Genomic DNA, 14146 nt, shown 5'->3' with positions numbered 1-14146 from the left:
TTCTTGAATTCTTACTGTTTGCCAGGCATCATCTCATGAAAACTTTGTTACAACCATGTAAATGGGTGTTATTTTTCACAATTTTCGGTTAAGGAAACAGGGAAGAGAAGTAAATGCCTGTAATGGTAGGGCTAAGATTCAAACTCAGGTCTAATTCCAAACCACAACTCCCACCAGTGTGTAACACTGCTTCTAATCACATCATCCATCCTATATTGATATACCATCACTTACCAACCCACTTTTTCTCCTCATATTCGTTTCATGAAACCTGCCAGAACCTGCTCAGGACTGAGACAAGAAGTCAAAAACCTAGGTGCGCCTGGGTGGCTTGGTCAGCTAAGCATCCCACTTTGGCTCAGGTCATGCATGATCTCACGTTCCATGAGTTCAAGCCCCATGTCGGCTCCGTGCTGACAGCTCAGAGCTGGACCCTGCTTCGGATTCTTGTCTCCCTCTCTCTGCCCCTCCCCTGCTCACTCGGTCTCTCTTACTCTTAAAAATAAACATAAAAAAAAAATTTTTTTAAAAAGCAAAAATCTACAAACCAAATAGTTACTGGTTTTATATTTTTAACAAATGACATTTAATTATAATATTCCATTTAAAGCGTGTATACACACACACATATATGTATAGGTTTTTACTATAAAAGATTATATCCCAAATTTGTTCTTGGCATAAGTAAGATTTCACTATTTTTCCGAACAATAATACTGCTAGCAGATAGGAACAAATGAACTGAGCCATGATATTCAAGATTTGCATCTAGGTACCTATCTAATGAGAGAATGTAGATTTATGCACCAGGAAAGTGTTCAAATGTGGCTGAAGGTCAAGACTGAAATCCTAAATGTGGCTTTGAGATATCAGAAAGAGGAAAGAGATCAGTGGCCAAGATGAAAGTATAGAGTGGTAATAAGAAACTGTGAAGCTCTTCTCTCCAAGCTGCTTAAGTATCAACTCATAAAATTTTATAATATTTTAATAGCTTATGTTTGTTGAGCACTTCTATATATGCCAAGCACCATGCCAAATACATGGCATGTTTTGCCTTTTTTAATCTTTGTAACACTTTCATTGGACAGGTTTCTTCATTATCCATATATCCAAGACCCATGGTGGGTGTAGAGTTTACTTAAAAATAAAGAAATCTTAAAAAAAAAAAAAAAAAAAAAGATCAGGTAGCCATTTGTATGGCATTTTTTATTGCTGTTAAAATGCATATAACATCATATTTACCATCTTAAACAATTTTTTAAATGTACAGTTCAGGGATAATACATTCACACTGTTGTGCAACCTATCACTACCATCCATCCCCACAACTCTTTTTTATCTTGTAAAATTGAAACACTATACCCATTACACAATACCGCTCCATTATTCCCTTCCCCCATGCCCCTGGCAACCACATTATACTTTCTTGTCTTCATGACTTTGGCTACTCTACCCCCATAGAGGTAGAATCATACAGTATTAGTCTTTTTGTGACAGGCTTATTTTACTTAGCATAATGTCCTCAAGGTTTATCCATGTTGTAGCATATTATGGAATTTCTTTCCTTTTTAAGGCTGAGCAATATTCCATTGTATGTATATATCACATTTTACTTATCAATTCATCCAGTGATGGACATTTGGGTTTTAGTTACTGTGACCAATACTGCTATGAACATTAGTGTACAAATTGTGTAGCATCATTTTAAGGATATGTTAAAAAGAAACAAGGAGTGCCTGGCTGGCTCAGTCAGAAGAGCATGCAACTCTTGATGTCAGAGTAGTGAGTTCAAGCCCCATACTGGGTGTGGCAGTTACTTTAAAATAAATAAACTTAAAATTAAAAAAAAAAAAAGATGAAGAGAAGAAAAGGAAGCCAACATTTATTTAGTACCTACTATGTGTTCAGCAATGTCTTATGCTTCCTACCAATGATCTCAATATATGAAAGCTTATGAGATAAGCTTCTGGTCATGTTCCTTACTCTGCCAGATGATGGCTGAAGTCCCGCCATTAGATATCACCAAAGTGAAATTTTTCTATACTTTACTTATCCATTATTTTCTATTTCATTTGAGTGTGTTCCTCAGATTCTGTCCTGAGAATGGGTTTAAATACTGGTAAGTAGGTAGTGACCATGGGTGCACCAAAAACTGGAAAAGTAAAAGGAGAAAGGAAAAAGTCACCTCCATCAGGAAGGAAAGCTCATCAAAAAAAAGACAGGCAAGGCCTTGTTAGCTTCATGTGCTCAGGCTGGTTCTGCTTATAAACCTCCCTAAGCTGGAAGGGTAAGAGCAGCCAGGCTTCTTCCACAGTGTGCTGCAGTGATGACCAACCACATATATACACATGATAGTCTTACAAAGACATCTCAGACCCAGAGAGACGTGTTCTGGTACGTGTGTAGGCCAGCATATCATTTACTTGTACTGCTTTCAACCCTATGTGATCTGACAATTCTGTTTATAAACACACATGACACATACTTTTATTTATATACATATATAATGCTTTTTCCCCACAAGCTCCTTGGAGACAGGAATTATGTCTTATTTTCCTTTAACTCACCTTTTATTTAGTAATACAGTATATGAAATCCAACAACAGTTTTCTCTTGGGGCTACTAACCTAATAGCTAAAATATCATCCTCAAGGGGAAATCTGAACATTCTCAAGAGATGAATGATTATCATTAATCTTTCATCAAGCAAGAGCTCATTGCTAAGGCAGGTGTACAGAATGAGGCAGGACCTCCACTCTTCAAAACTCAGAATCTACCTGTGGTCATCAAAATTCTCTGAAGATGGTAGCACAGTGAAATAGAAAGAGGTTTCTTGGGCTCTGAGAATGAAGAGCTAAATTTTCAATCCTGGTACCACTACTTACTTAGCTGTGTGGTCACCTTTCTGTGTCTCAGTTCCCTTTTCTGAAGCACAGCACAGGTAAATACAGACAACAATATTGTACTACAATCATCACACTTACTAAAAGATTAGAATTGAATTATTCCAACTATTAGAAAGAATAATTGGGTAAAATGATAGAGGCGCTAATTATTGCTACAGTGATGGGGCGCCTGGGTGGCTCAGTCGGTTAGACGTCCGACTTCGGCCCAGGTCACGATCTCACAGTCCGTGAGTTCGAGCCCCGCGTCGGGCTCTGGGCTGATGGCTCAGAGCCTGGAGCCTGCTTCTGATTCTGTGTCTCCCTCTCTCTCTGCCCCTCCCCCGTTCATGCTCTGTCTCACTCTGTCTCAAAAATAAATAAACGTTAAAAAAAAAATTAAAAAAAAAAAAAAAAAAAAAAATTATTGCTACAGTGACAATCATATTACAATATATGTGTGTCAAATTAATGTTTTGTACACCTTAAGTTTATACAATGTCACATGTCATATACATTTTAATGACAAAAAATATTAAAAATATCCATTTCACAGGGTTGTTGAATGGATTAAGTCAGGTTCTTTCTACCTCAGCACTACTGACATTTGGGACTAGGTAATTCTTTGATGTGGAGGACTGTCCTGTGCATTATAGAATGTTTAGCAGCATCTCTAGCTGCTACACACCGAATGCCGGTAGAACTACACCCCCCCACCCTCCCAACACCCAGGATGACAACCAAAACTGTCCACAGAGATTGCCAAAAATCCTGGAGGGCAAAACTGCCCCTAGCTGAGAATCAATGGATGAAATAAATTACATATGATGCATATAACAGACATAAAGGATTCAGAACTCAATAAGCACTCAATAAATCTTAGACACTATTGTTACATACTACTGGTGATAAATCAGAAATCAGTGTAGCATTGCAAAAAACCTCACAAAATGCTACAGAAAACTGAATTCCCTAAGGCTATAAGAATTCTCAGGAACATTGGATTCTCTCATTCCCTCTGAAGTTATTTGCTTGTATTTAGACTAGATGAAAAGGGGGAAATTCAGGTAGCTTTCCAACTGTAAGATAATTTTAATTTAGAGGCAGAACTAGATTTTTATACAGTGGAAGTCCTCACTCCTTTTCCACTGAAATGACATTTGAAAGCTCTTTTAATTACTCAAATTTTCAGCTCATCACCAGTGTTATATTACCAACTACTGTGTCCAGATGGAATTTGGCACCCTGATGGGTCTTCTGTAAATTAACGGTACTTCCTCATAAAGGAAATCTTAAAGATCCTCGGTCTGTATAAAATAAGAACTTATTAATGCTGTTAATAAACTGGAACAATTATGAACAATATTTTGAACACTACAATTTTGTCATGAATATAAAAGCTGATAATTCTAGGATTTTCTAAAATTGCTATTTATGAAATGTTTCATTATTTATATTAGTTTCTCTTTTCATTTTCCTACTGAAGCTTTTTTAGAAACAAGGGAATTCATAATACAGACTAAATTTTCACTAGTGATATCATATCTGCTGAAAGCCAGATACAATCTATAGAGTTCAAAGTGTGGTCTTATATATTTGGACTCTAGCAAGAAAAGTGGTGATTTTTTTCCTTCAGATGAATTCTATACTATTTTTTTAAAGTTTTTTAAGTGTACGTATTTACTTTTTTTTTTTTAATTTTTTTTTTGACATTTATTTATTTTTAAGACAGAGAGAGACAGAGCATGAACGGGGGAGGGTCAGAGAGAGGGAGACACAGAATCCGAAATGGGCTCCAGGCTCTGAGCTTTCAGCACAGAGCCTGACGCGGGGCTCGAACTCACGGACCGCGAGATCATGACCTGAGCCGAAGTCGGCGCTTAACCGACCGAGCCACCCAGGCGCCCCCGTATTTACTTTTTAGAGCAAGGGAGCGAGAGCACGGGAAGGGCTCTGTCAGTGCAGAGCCCGACCTGGGGCTCGAATTCACCAACTGTGAGATTGTGACCTGAGCCGAAATGATAATTGGGCACTTAACCAACTCAGCCACCTTTGTGCCCCATACTAATTTATATGTTACACAGAAGAGTTACATTTAGAAAGGCAGTGGAGTACATTAAACAGAACAGCAGGTTACTTATTTATAACTATTTCCCCCCCAAATAGATAATTATAATAAAAACATGTAAATAAAGAAGGTAAGATAAAGAATAAGAGAGACTCGATGGGAGATTGTTAACGCACCTAGAAACTAAAAGTGACTGTGAATGTCTAGGCCCTCAACGTCCACTAGGCTTCTGTCCAAACCTTCTGTCAATAAGCAAGTTCACCTGGAAATAAAAATCATCCTCCCTGCACACCAGCAGTGGGAGAGTTTGCCGTTGAAAGGCTTATAGAATTGTCACTGACTGACATCGTGGACAGCATTTTTAGCTATAAATTTTTTCAGAAACATTTATGTTATGGTCATTTTTTATGACCATTTTATGACCATTTTAAGGACACAACATGAAGTCAGTTACACAAGCGAGTCTGTTCGGTCTGGGAAACTGAAACTTGAAAATTACCAGGTTCTGATTTGCTTTAACTTACCCTGCATAGATAAGAGTTTCTGAGAGCTTGTTCTTTTAGGACACTATGTTGGTCATTTATTGATCTCCAAGTTCAGTGTGATTGGTGAAACTATGGTGATTAATCCATATGGTCAAAAGGACAAGCAATTCCTGTATCAGTGGCTATGGCTCATTGGCCTCCACAGCCTACATCTCCGTGTCTCCCAGAAAGACTGGAACCTCTTCATTTCAAAGGCTGTTGAGAGGTAGCACTGATGAAATGATGGCAAAAGACTTTGGAACTCCCTTTTTTTTTTTTTTTTACATTTATTATTTATTTTGAGAGAGAGAGAGAGCAGGGGAGGGGCAAAGAGAGGAGAGAGAGAATCCCAAGCAGGCTCTGCACTGTCAGCACAGAGTCCAATGCAGGGCTCAAACTCACAACCTATGAGATCATGACAGGAGCCAAAACCAAGAATCAGATACTTAACCAACTGAACCACCCAGGTGCCTCAAGACTCTGGAACTCTTCTTTACATATGCAAAAATTATGTTTAAAGATATGTATGAAAATTGTCAAAATCATTTTTGGAACAAAGCATATCATGCTATTAAAGAAAATCAAATTGACAAATATGTATCATGGTTTTCCCCTAAACAAATTTGACTGTCACAAAGCTTTACCTAAGAATATAAAATTTGCATTTTTTATAATAGCAAATTAAGCTGGGCATGATCCTGTTTTTACAAGAAAAAAATTATGTCTTTTTTTTTTAATATTTTAATGTTTATTGATTTTTTGAGAGAGAGAGAGAGAGAGCAAGCCGGGGAGGGGCAGAGAGAGAGAGGGAGAGAGAAATCCCAAGCAGGATCTGCACTGAAAGTGCAGAGCCAATGTGGGGCTCAATCTCATGAACTGTGAAATCATGACCTGACCAAAACCAGGAGTCAGATACTTAGCCAACTGAGCCACCCAGAAACCCCAAAATTATATGTTTTCTATAGAAGTAACCTTCTATACTTCAGTTTCATTTGTAAACTAGAATGACGATAAAATACACCAACTTTTTCTGAAGTATATAGTATAATTTATGCAACATTTATATATAAATGCTATATAAAACATATATAAAAACATGGGCTCAATCCCTTGAACTGTGAGAGCATGACCTGAGCCAATATTGAGTCAGATGCTCAACCGACTAAGCCACCCAGATGCCCCAAGAAATAGATGCCCCAAGAAATGAACCTCAGGGGCTGAGCACTTAATCACTGGGCTGGGTATGTAACTGTATGGTTTTATAATTGTTTTAAGAGGAGTTGCCTTTTACAGTGCGTCCATTTGCTTCTCTGGTTAAGGTGAAAATTGGTATTTATCACAAAGGAGGTGTTATTTTCCTTCTGTTTCTTCATTTTTTCAGAATCCATTGAGAGGACTATTCATTATAGGAATGTAACATAAGTAGGTATCAATGGGGATGGAAGGACAGAAGGAAATCTTTTCTTCTCTTTTTCTTTTCAGAGTCAACAAAGTCAGAATCTATTTCATGAATTGCGATGACCTCTATTGAAATGCTTAAATATGGCCACCAAGGGTCCCCCAGGAGAATGTGACACATCGTGCATGAGAGAAAAAGTTTAATGCCAACGCCTACTGCTTGGTGGGAAATGGGCCACTGTGCAGATGAAACTGGAAGGTTGCCTTTACCTACCCATCATAGGATTTCTGGACTTCTTGCTAACTTCAACACTTAAAAGTTAAAAAGACGTGTGAGCTTATTTGTATCCCAAGAATTAGGTGAAAAGAGACATAAAAGTTGGATATGTATGTTTGCATGAACACTGAATAAAAGCTTAGGTGATATATGTCCTAATCATTTTATGCCATAAATGTCTAAACTTTTAAAATATTTTTTTCAAAACAAACAAACAAAAGGAATGCATCCTGTGAAGTAAAGTGCCTTTCTGACTCCATTCCACAAATGTTTTTGGAAAGCCTATAGTGTTCCAGCTCTTTGCCAGGAAAGGGGAAAAGTGAACAGGACAGAATTCTGCTACAACTTTTAAAGAAAGGGCTTCTTGGATCTAAATTACTACTTAAATGGACAAAGCAAAGTATTAGTTGCCTGAGCCCAGAGGAAATTACCAGCATCAGTGTTTCTTTCATTTATTCTGGATTCCCGTTAACCCTGCAAAATCTGCAGTAACTCCCTAAATCTCTTTCACCTCCCCTTCTTTTGCCCCCACTGCAGGCCTGCATTCTTTTCCCATCCCTGGTTTTGGGACTGAAAACAAAATCTTCTCAGAGATCATTACATATAGTCATAAAGATACCCTGTTAGGAACAGAAAAATACTCCCATCAGGTAACTTTAAACATTTGACCCATAACCAGCTCCCTCCACCAGTACTTCATCAGAAGATAATATTCTTATAAATCCTATGAGTTTTACATATCTTATTAAGTGCCACAGCACACTGCATTTCATTTTTTGTGTTAGGAGCATTAATATTTAAGATGTGAATATATAAAACAATTTTTAAAACTCTATCTTGGCAATTTTTTCTTAAAAAAAAAAACAAAAAAAAAAACAAGGGCATCTGAGTGGCTCAGCCAGGTCCAGCTCTTGATTTCAGCTCATGTCATGATCTCACAGGTTCGTGAATTCAAGCCCAGTGTCGGGCTCTATGCTGACAGCATGAAGGCTGCTTGGGATTCTCCTTCTCCCTCTCTCTCTCTCTCTGCCCCTCCCCCTGCTTGTGTGTGCCTTCCGGCTCTCTCTCTCTCTCTCTCTCTCTCTCTCTCTCTCTCTCTCTCTCTCAAAAGTAAATAAATAAATATTAACAAACAAACAAACAAATGAACACTAGAAGCCTCCAAAATGGGAGTGTCTCAGTCCTCTGTTTCTCCAGAAGACTCTGCAAACTCCTCACTCCTCTCAGAGGCCAGGCAGAGGCATATGAGGAGCCCAGCAGGTTCTCGCACAATTTGACAAATGTCAAATCCCCAAGGCTGAGCAGCAGCTCCGCTCCTCATGCCCCTCAGGGCCCACAGGGGTGCTTCATCTTGTTTACTGTCAGATGACCTGCATGCCCTCAACACTATGGGGGAATAGAAACCTTGAACCTTTCTGCACCTGCTAGTGCTTGGCACTGTGGGAACCCGGCAACTGACAGCTCCCTGGAGCACAGCCAGGCAGTGGAACACCCAGTCCCACGCTGCAGGCTCATGGCCAGGCTCAGAGCCAGCCACCAGCTGCAACTACACTGCTATATTTTTCAAGACCCACTTTGCTCATGATTCTACTTGTTCTTAGGAATTCTTTTTGTTAACACTTATTAAATAATAAGGCAAATGACTCTTGAAAATTATTTTTCTGGTCCAAAACAGAGTAGGGAAAAAGAGCCCATCGGATTTTCATGTCGTATCTTCCTTGCTTTTGAGAAAGTGAAGATTAAAAAAAATTATGCAAAATAAATTTAGATTTAAGGATCGGAGAAAAAGCGTAGACCTCTATTCAATCGTCTGAATGTATTCACACACAAACCCAAACAAATTTGAGGCTTGTAACAATCTGAATAATTCAAGAAAAATGGACTATTTCTGCAATCTGTTTCTATGTTCATGCATACTTAATTTATTTTTTCTTTTTTTCACTCATACTTAATTTTAAAATATACTTTCGCTTGGCTATGTAAGAAAACAAACCTTAGACTGTCTCATTTTAAAATTTATTGTCTATCAGACAGCATGGCACAGGGTTAGAGCTCCTCTGCTGGGAGCGGAGCTCATCTGTAAAATGTGGGAAACAAGAGTTTCCATTACATAGGATTGTTGTGAGAATTAAATGAGTTCATGTAAGGAAAAAATTTAATGCATGCCTGACATAGAATAAGAGTTCAATAAATGATGGTGTGTGTGTGTGTGTGTGTGTGTGTGTGTGTGCATGCGCGCACACACATTTCAAATTTCACATCCTCACATTAGTGATTTACTGAAGGCTGAATTGGTCCTTCCATGATTTTTTTTTTTTTTTACAAGAAAACATGAAGTGTGTATGGGATAATTCTTTATGACTTTTTAAATGCACATCTCCTCAACCATATTTAGTTTTTATTTATTTACTTCCTTCAAAAGAAAGAGAAAATAAAGCTCAACAATAAGAAAACAACAACCCTTTTAAAAACTAAGCCAAACATCTGAGCAATACTACACTAAAGAAGATATACAGATGGCCAATAAGCATATGAAAAGATGCTCATCATCATTTGTCATTAGGGAATTGCAAATGAAAACAACCATGATATACCACTTCTCACCCTTTAGAATGGCTAAAATCCAAAAAAACTGACAACACCAATCACTGGTGACGATTGCTGGTGGGAATGCAAAGTGGTATGGCCACACTGAAATACAGTTTGGCAGCGTCTTACAAAGCTAAATATAGTCTTACTATATAATCTAGCAATCACACTTCAAGGTATTTACCCAACTGACTGGAAAACTTCAGTCCACACAAAAATCTCCATGCAAATGTTTATAGTAGTTTTATTCACAATTGCCAAAACCTGGAAGTAAACAAGGTATACTTAAATCAGTGAATGGATAAACAAACTGTGGTACATCTACAAAATACAAGACATGAATGGACTGTAAATGCATATTGTTATTGAAAGAAGCCAATGTGAAAGCCTATGTACTACATGATTTCAATTACGCATATTTTGGAAAAACGTAACTATATACAGATGGTAATCGATCAGTGGTTGCCAGAAATTTGGGATGAGGAGGGGAAGGCTTAAATAGTATGAAAATTAATAAAACTCACTTAAAATGGAGTGGGGAGGCCAAAAGGGAGAGCTCTCATGCCCCACCACTACTCATCAAATGCAGTCCCAAACAAGAAGAGACCTACCTAACACTCCTCACAGGAAGAAGCCTATACCCTACTACTCCAGCAGGGGAAGAAAGATGTTCTCCTTGTCCAGCAATAGCCCAGCCAATGTAGGACTGTCAAAACACAGTCAATGAAAAGTCACTAAACTTGGAACTCCCAGTTTACTCCAATGGACTTTTTGTTTATAACAGCCCCTCCCAACTCCCCCATCCCTTTCCTCTATAAATGAGGACTCCAGATTTGCCTGTGGTTTTGCCATAGCATGCATGTCCTGAATTGCAATTCTCTTATTCCTGAGTAAATCCATTTTACTGGTAAAATAACTCACAGTTTTATTTTTAAGGTTAACAATAGGTAAAACAAGGAATATTTTTAGGGTGGTGAAGCTGTTAAGTATATAAACTTTTTTTTAATTTTTATTTATTTATTTTGAGAGAGAGAGCATAGCAGGGGATGGGCAGAGAAAGAGGGAGAGAAAGAATCCCAAGCAGGCTCCATGCTGTCAGCACACAGCCCCACACAGGGTTAAATTCCAGACTGTGAGATCATGATCCGAGCCAAAATCAAGAATCAACACTCAACCATCTGAGCTAACCAGGTGTCCCCAGTATGTGAACTTTTAAAAAATCATTTAGGAGATGGGGGATGGGGAGGAACTCCAGAATGGAATGCAGCATGTGACAAGAGATTCTAAATGTATTACAAATGTATGAAACCATCTCACTGGAAGTAGTGGGAAGAAAAGGTTCTGGACTAAGTAACTCTGGAAATGAGTGGAGTCCAAAAAACTAATAGTAGAAGAGCCAACATGAAGTACACCTCTGGCTGATAAATTGTATCCCATGGGATACAGATGAACAATTCTGAAATCACTATACATCTACAATGGAGATGAAAAATTAAGTAAACAGATGGTAGAAGTCAGCTTTCTCACTGTTGATGTGGAAAGTTACAGATAAGCAAGGGAAGAGGTTAGAATGATCCATGTGGCAATGAATCAGAATTAGAGACACCAGTTCAAACTCATGTTTAGCTTAATAAAGATACAGATGCTTGCATACAGAAACATTTATGTAAAGTTAGTATACACGCATATATTTTCTTGCTCTGTCAGCTGAGACAGTCTAGAAGCCAGGACATCTCAGTAGCAACCAACACACCCTAGCACCTAGATCTTGGTTTGTAATACTATTCCTTAATAAAAGAAACCAGGAGGGGCGCCTGGGTGGCTCAGTCGGTTAAGCGTCCGACTTCGGCTCAGGTCACGATCTCACCGTCCGTGAGTTCGAGCCCCGCGGCGGGCTCTGGGCTGACGGCCCGGAGCCTGGGGCCTGCTTCCGGTTCTGTGTCTCCCTCTCTCTCTGCCCCTCTCCCATTCATGCTCTGTCTCTCTCTGTCTCAAAAATAATAAATAAATGTTAAAAAATAAATAAATAAATAAATAAATAAATAAATAAATAAATAAATAAAAGAAACCAGGATTCCTTTTAGGACTGAGGCAGGAAATGTATAAGATGAGTGTGGAGCATCCTGTAGTACCAGAAAGGAAGTGCTTAAAAAAACAAACAACAACCAAAACCCACAGTGAATGGGGTATTTCAAAGGGACACAATAATCAGGTATAAGAGCCCCTCCAGTGGCTAAAGCTGGAACAGTCTGTCAATAAAATAACTAAAAACCAATTGAATTGTAACCCAAGTATAAAATAAATATGCAAGAGTCCATACTGACATAAAGAAATAATTGGATAAATTAACAGGGGAGAATAGACAAATTTCCTATACAGAAGAATTCCAAATAATTTATGAAAATACTTTACTTTTAAGGAAGTAGAGTTCAACTCTTAACTCCTTTTAGTGTAGGTTGTACATGATGGCTTCCTTCCAAAGAGCACAGTATTGAAGGGAAAAAAGAGTAACATTACAAAGAAGGAATCTGACAAACACTATCTCACCCAGGCGATCAAGGTCAACACCAACAGTGATAGATCATGTTGATAGTAGATACCCTTGATATTATGGATGAAAATGGTACTTTACCTCTGGGTCCTGTTCCAAAAATCCATAACCCTGGTTTAATTAGGAAAACAAACCCCAAACTCTCAAAGTCATCAAAAATAAGGAAAATCTGAGAAGCTATCACAGCCAAGAGGAGCCTAAGGAGACACAAGAACTAAATAAAATGTGTTATACTGGATGACAACTTGGAGCAGAAAAAGATCATTAGGTAAAAACTGGGGAAATCTGAATGAAGTATGGATTTTAGTTAATAATTATGTATTGATATTTGTTCATTAGTTGTGGCAAATGTACCATACTAATGTAGGATGTTAATAATAGTGGAAACTGAGTATGGGCTATACAGGACCTCTCTGTAGTATCTTCACAATTTTTCTGTAAATCTAAAATTGCTTTAATATAAAAATTCAAATTTTTATTTAAAAACTAAGGAAAATTTTTTTATTGATCTGTAGCACATTTTCCATGTAACAACAAATTATTAACAACTTGAACATTTAGTAATATTTAATAACAATATCTCAAGCCCAGTCAGGTTCTTTTATCTCACGTTTAGTATTTTCAACATTAATACTCTTTAGGTGTGCCTAGGTGGCTTAGTCGGCTAAGCATCCAACTCTGGATTTTGGCTCAGATCATGATCTCATGGTTCATGAATTCAAGTCCCACATGAGGCTCTACCCTGACAGTGTGGAGCCTGGTTGGGATTCTCTCTCCCTCTCTCTCTGCCACTCCCCCGTTTGCATACTCCCTCTCTCTCAAAATGAATAAACTTTAAAAAAGTTAATATTCTTCAGATTTATTATTCTCAATTACTTCTTTTGCAAAGGTGACCATAGGATCTAGGTCTTAGAACATAAAACTTCAAAAGTCTGAAAAATGGCCTCAAAATGGGTTATTCTATGACCTTAGAAAAACTTCCTACCCGCAATGGGAAATAAATCATATAAAAAGCAATAGTCAATGGATATTTCTTTAAAATAAATCAAAACAAAATCTAACCCTACTATATTTCTTTTTTTTTAATTTTTTTAAAGTTTATTTATTTCTGAGAGAGAGAGAGACAGCGTGTGAGTGAAAGAAGGGCAGAGACAGAGGGAGACACAGAATCTGAAGCTGTACTGACAGCCCAGAGCCTGATGCAGGGCTTGAACTCACGAACTGCGAGATCATGACCTGATCTGAAGTTGGACACTTAACCGACTGAGCCACGCAGGTGCCCCAGAATTAATTTTTCTTTCTTTCCTTTCTTTCTTTCTTTCTTTCTTTCTTTCTTTCTTTCTTTCTTTCTTTCTTTCTTTTGAGAGAGAGAGAGAGAGAAACAGAGAGAGAGAGAGAGAGAGAGAGAGAGCAAGCGTGAGCACAAGTGGAGTGGGGGGTGGGCAGAGAGAGGCAGAGAGAGAATCCCAAGTAGGCTCTGCACCATCGGCACAGAACCCAACGTAGGGCTTGAACTCACAACCGTTAGATCGTGACCTGAGCCAAAACCAAGAGTCGGATGCTTAACCGACTGAGCCACCCAGGCAGCCCCCTACTAAATTTCTTGATCCCATGAAAGATGGCAAGGAAAATAAAATCTGCATGTTCCCTTGTCAACTCAGGACCATCAAATTGGGCTGCAGTTATTCAATAACCTGTAGCTATTATTAGGAAAATGGAGTGAGTTCAAGCCCCATGTTGGGCTCTGTGCTGACAGCTCAGAGCCTGGACCCTGCTTCAGATTCTGTGTCTCCTTCTCTCTCTGCCCCTCCTCCACTCTGGCTCTGTCTCTCTCTCTATGTCTCTCTCTCTCTCTCT

General features: G+C 38.4%; 1 long non-coding RNA gene across 5 annotated transcripts in view; it reads right to left on the bottom strand.

Annotated features, from left to right (window-relative positions):
* Nucleotides 1–9179: 9179 nt before the first annotated feature.
* Nucleotides 9180–14146, bottom strand: part of LOC122210268 — a 54844-nt gene continuing 49877 nt past the window's right edge. For all 5 annotated transcript variants that reach the window (XR_006197993.1, XR_006197994.1, XR_006197991.1 and 2 more), the window contains 2 exons: nt 9923–10002; nt 9180–9226 (listed from right to left, as the gene is read on the bottom strand). This is a non-coding gene — a long non-coding RNA (uncharacterized LOC122210268). The remainder of the gene's footprint in view (nt 9227–9922; nt 10003–14146) is intronic.

The sequence above is a fragment of the Panthera leo genome, chromosome A2 (assembly GCF_018350215.1).
Source record: "Panthera leo isolate Ple1 chromosome A2, P.leo_Ple1_pat1.1, whole genome shotgun sequence".
NCBI lineage: Eukaryota > Metazoa > Chordata > Mammalia > Carnivora > Felidae > Panthera > Panthera leo.
The sequence above is the reverse complement of the archived record's forward strand: the minus strand, read 5'-3'. Positions and strand labels throughout refer to the sequence as shown.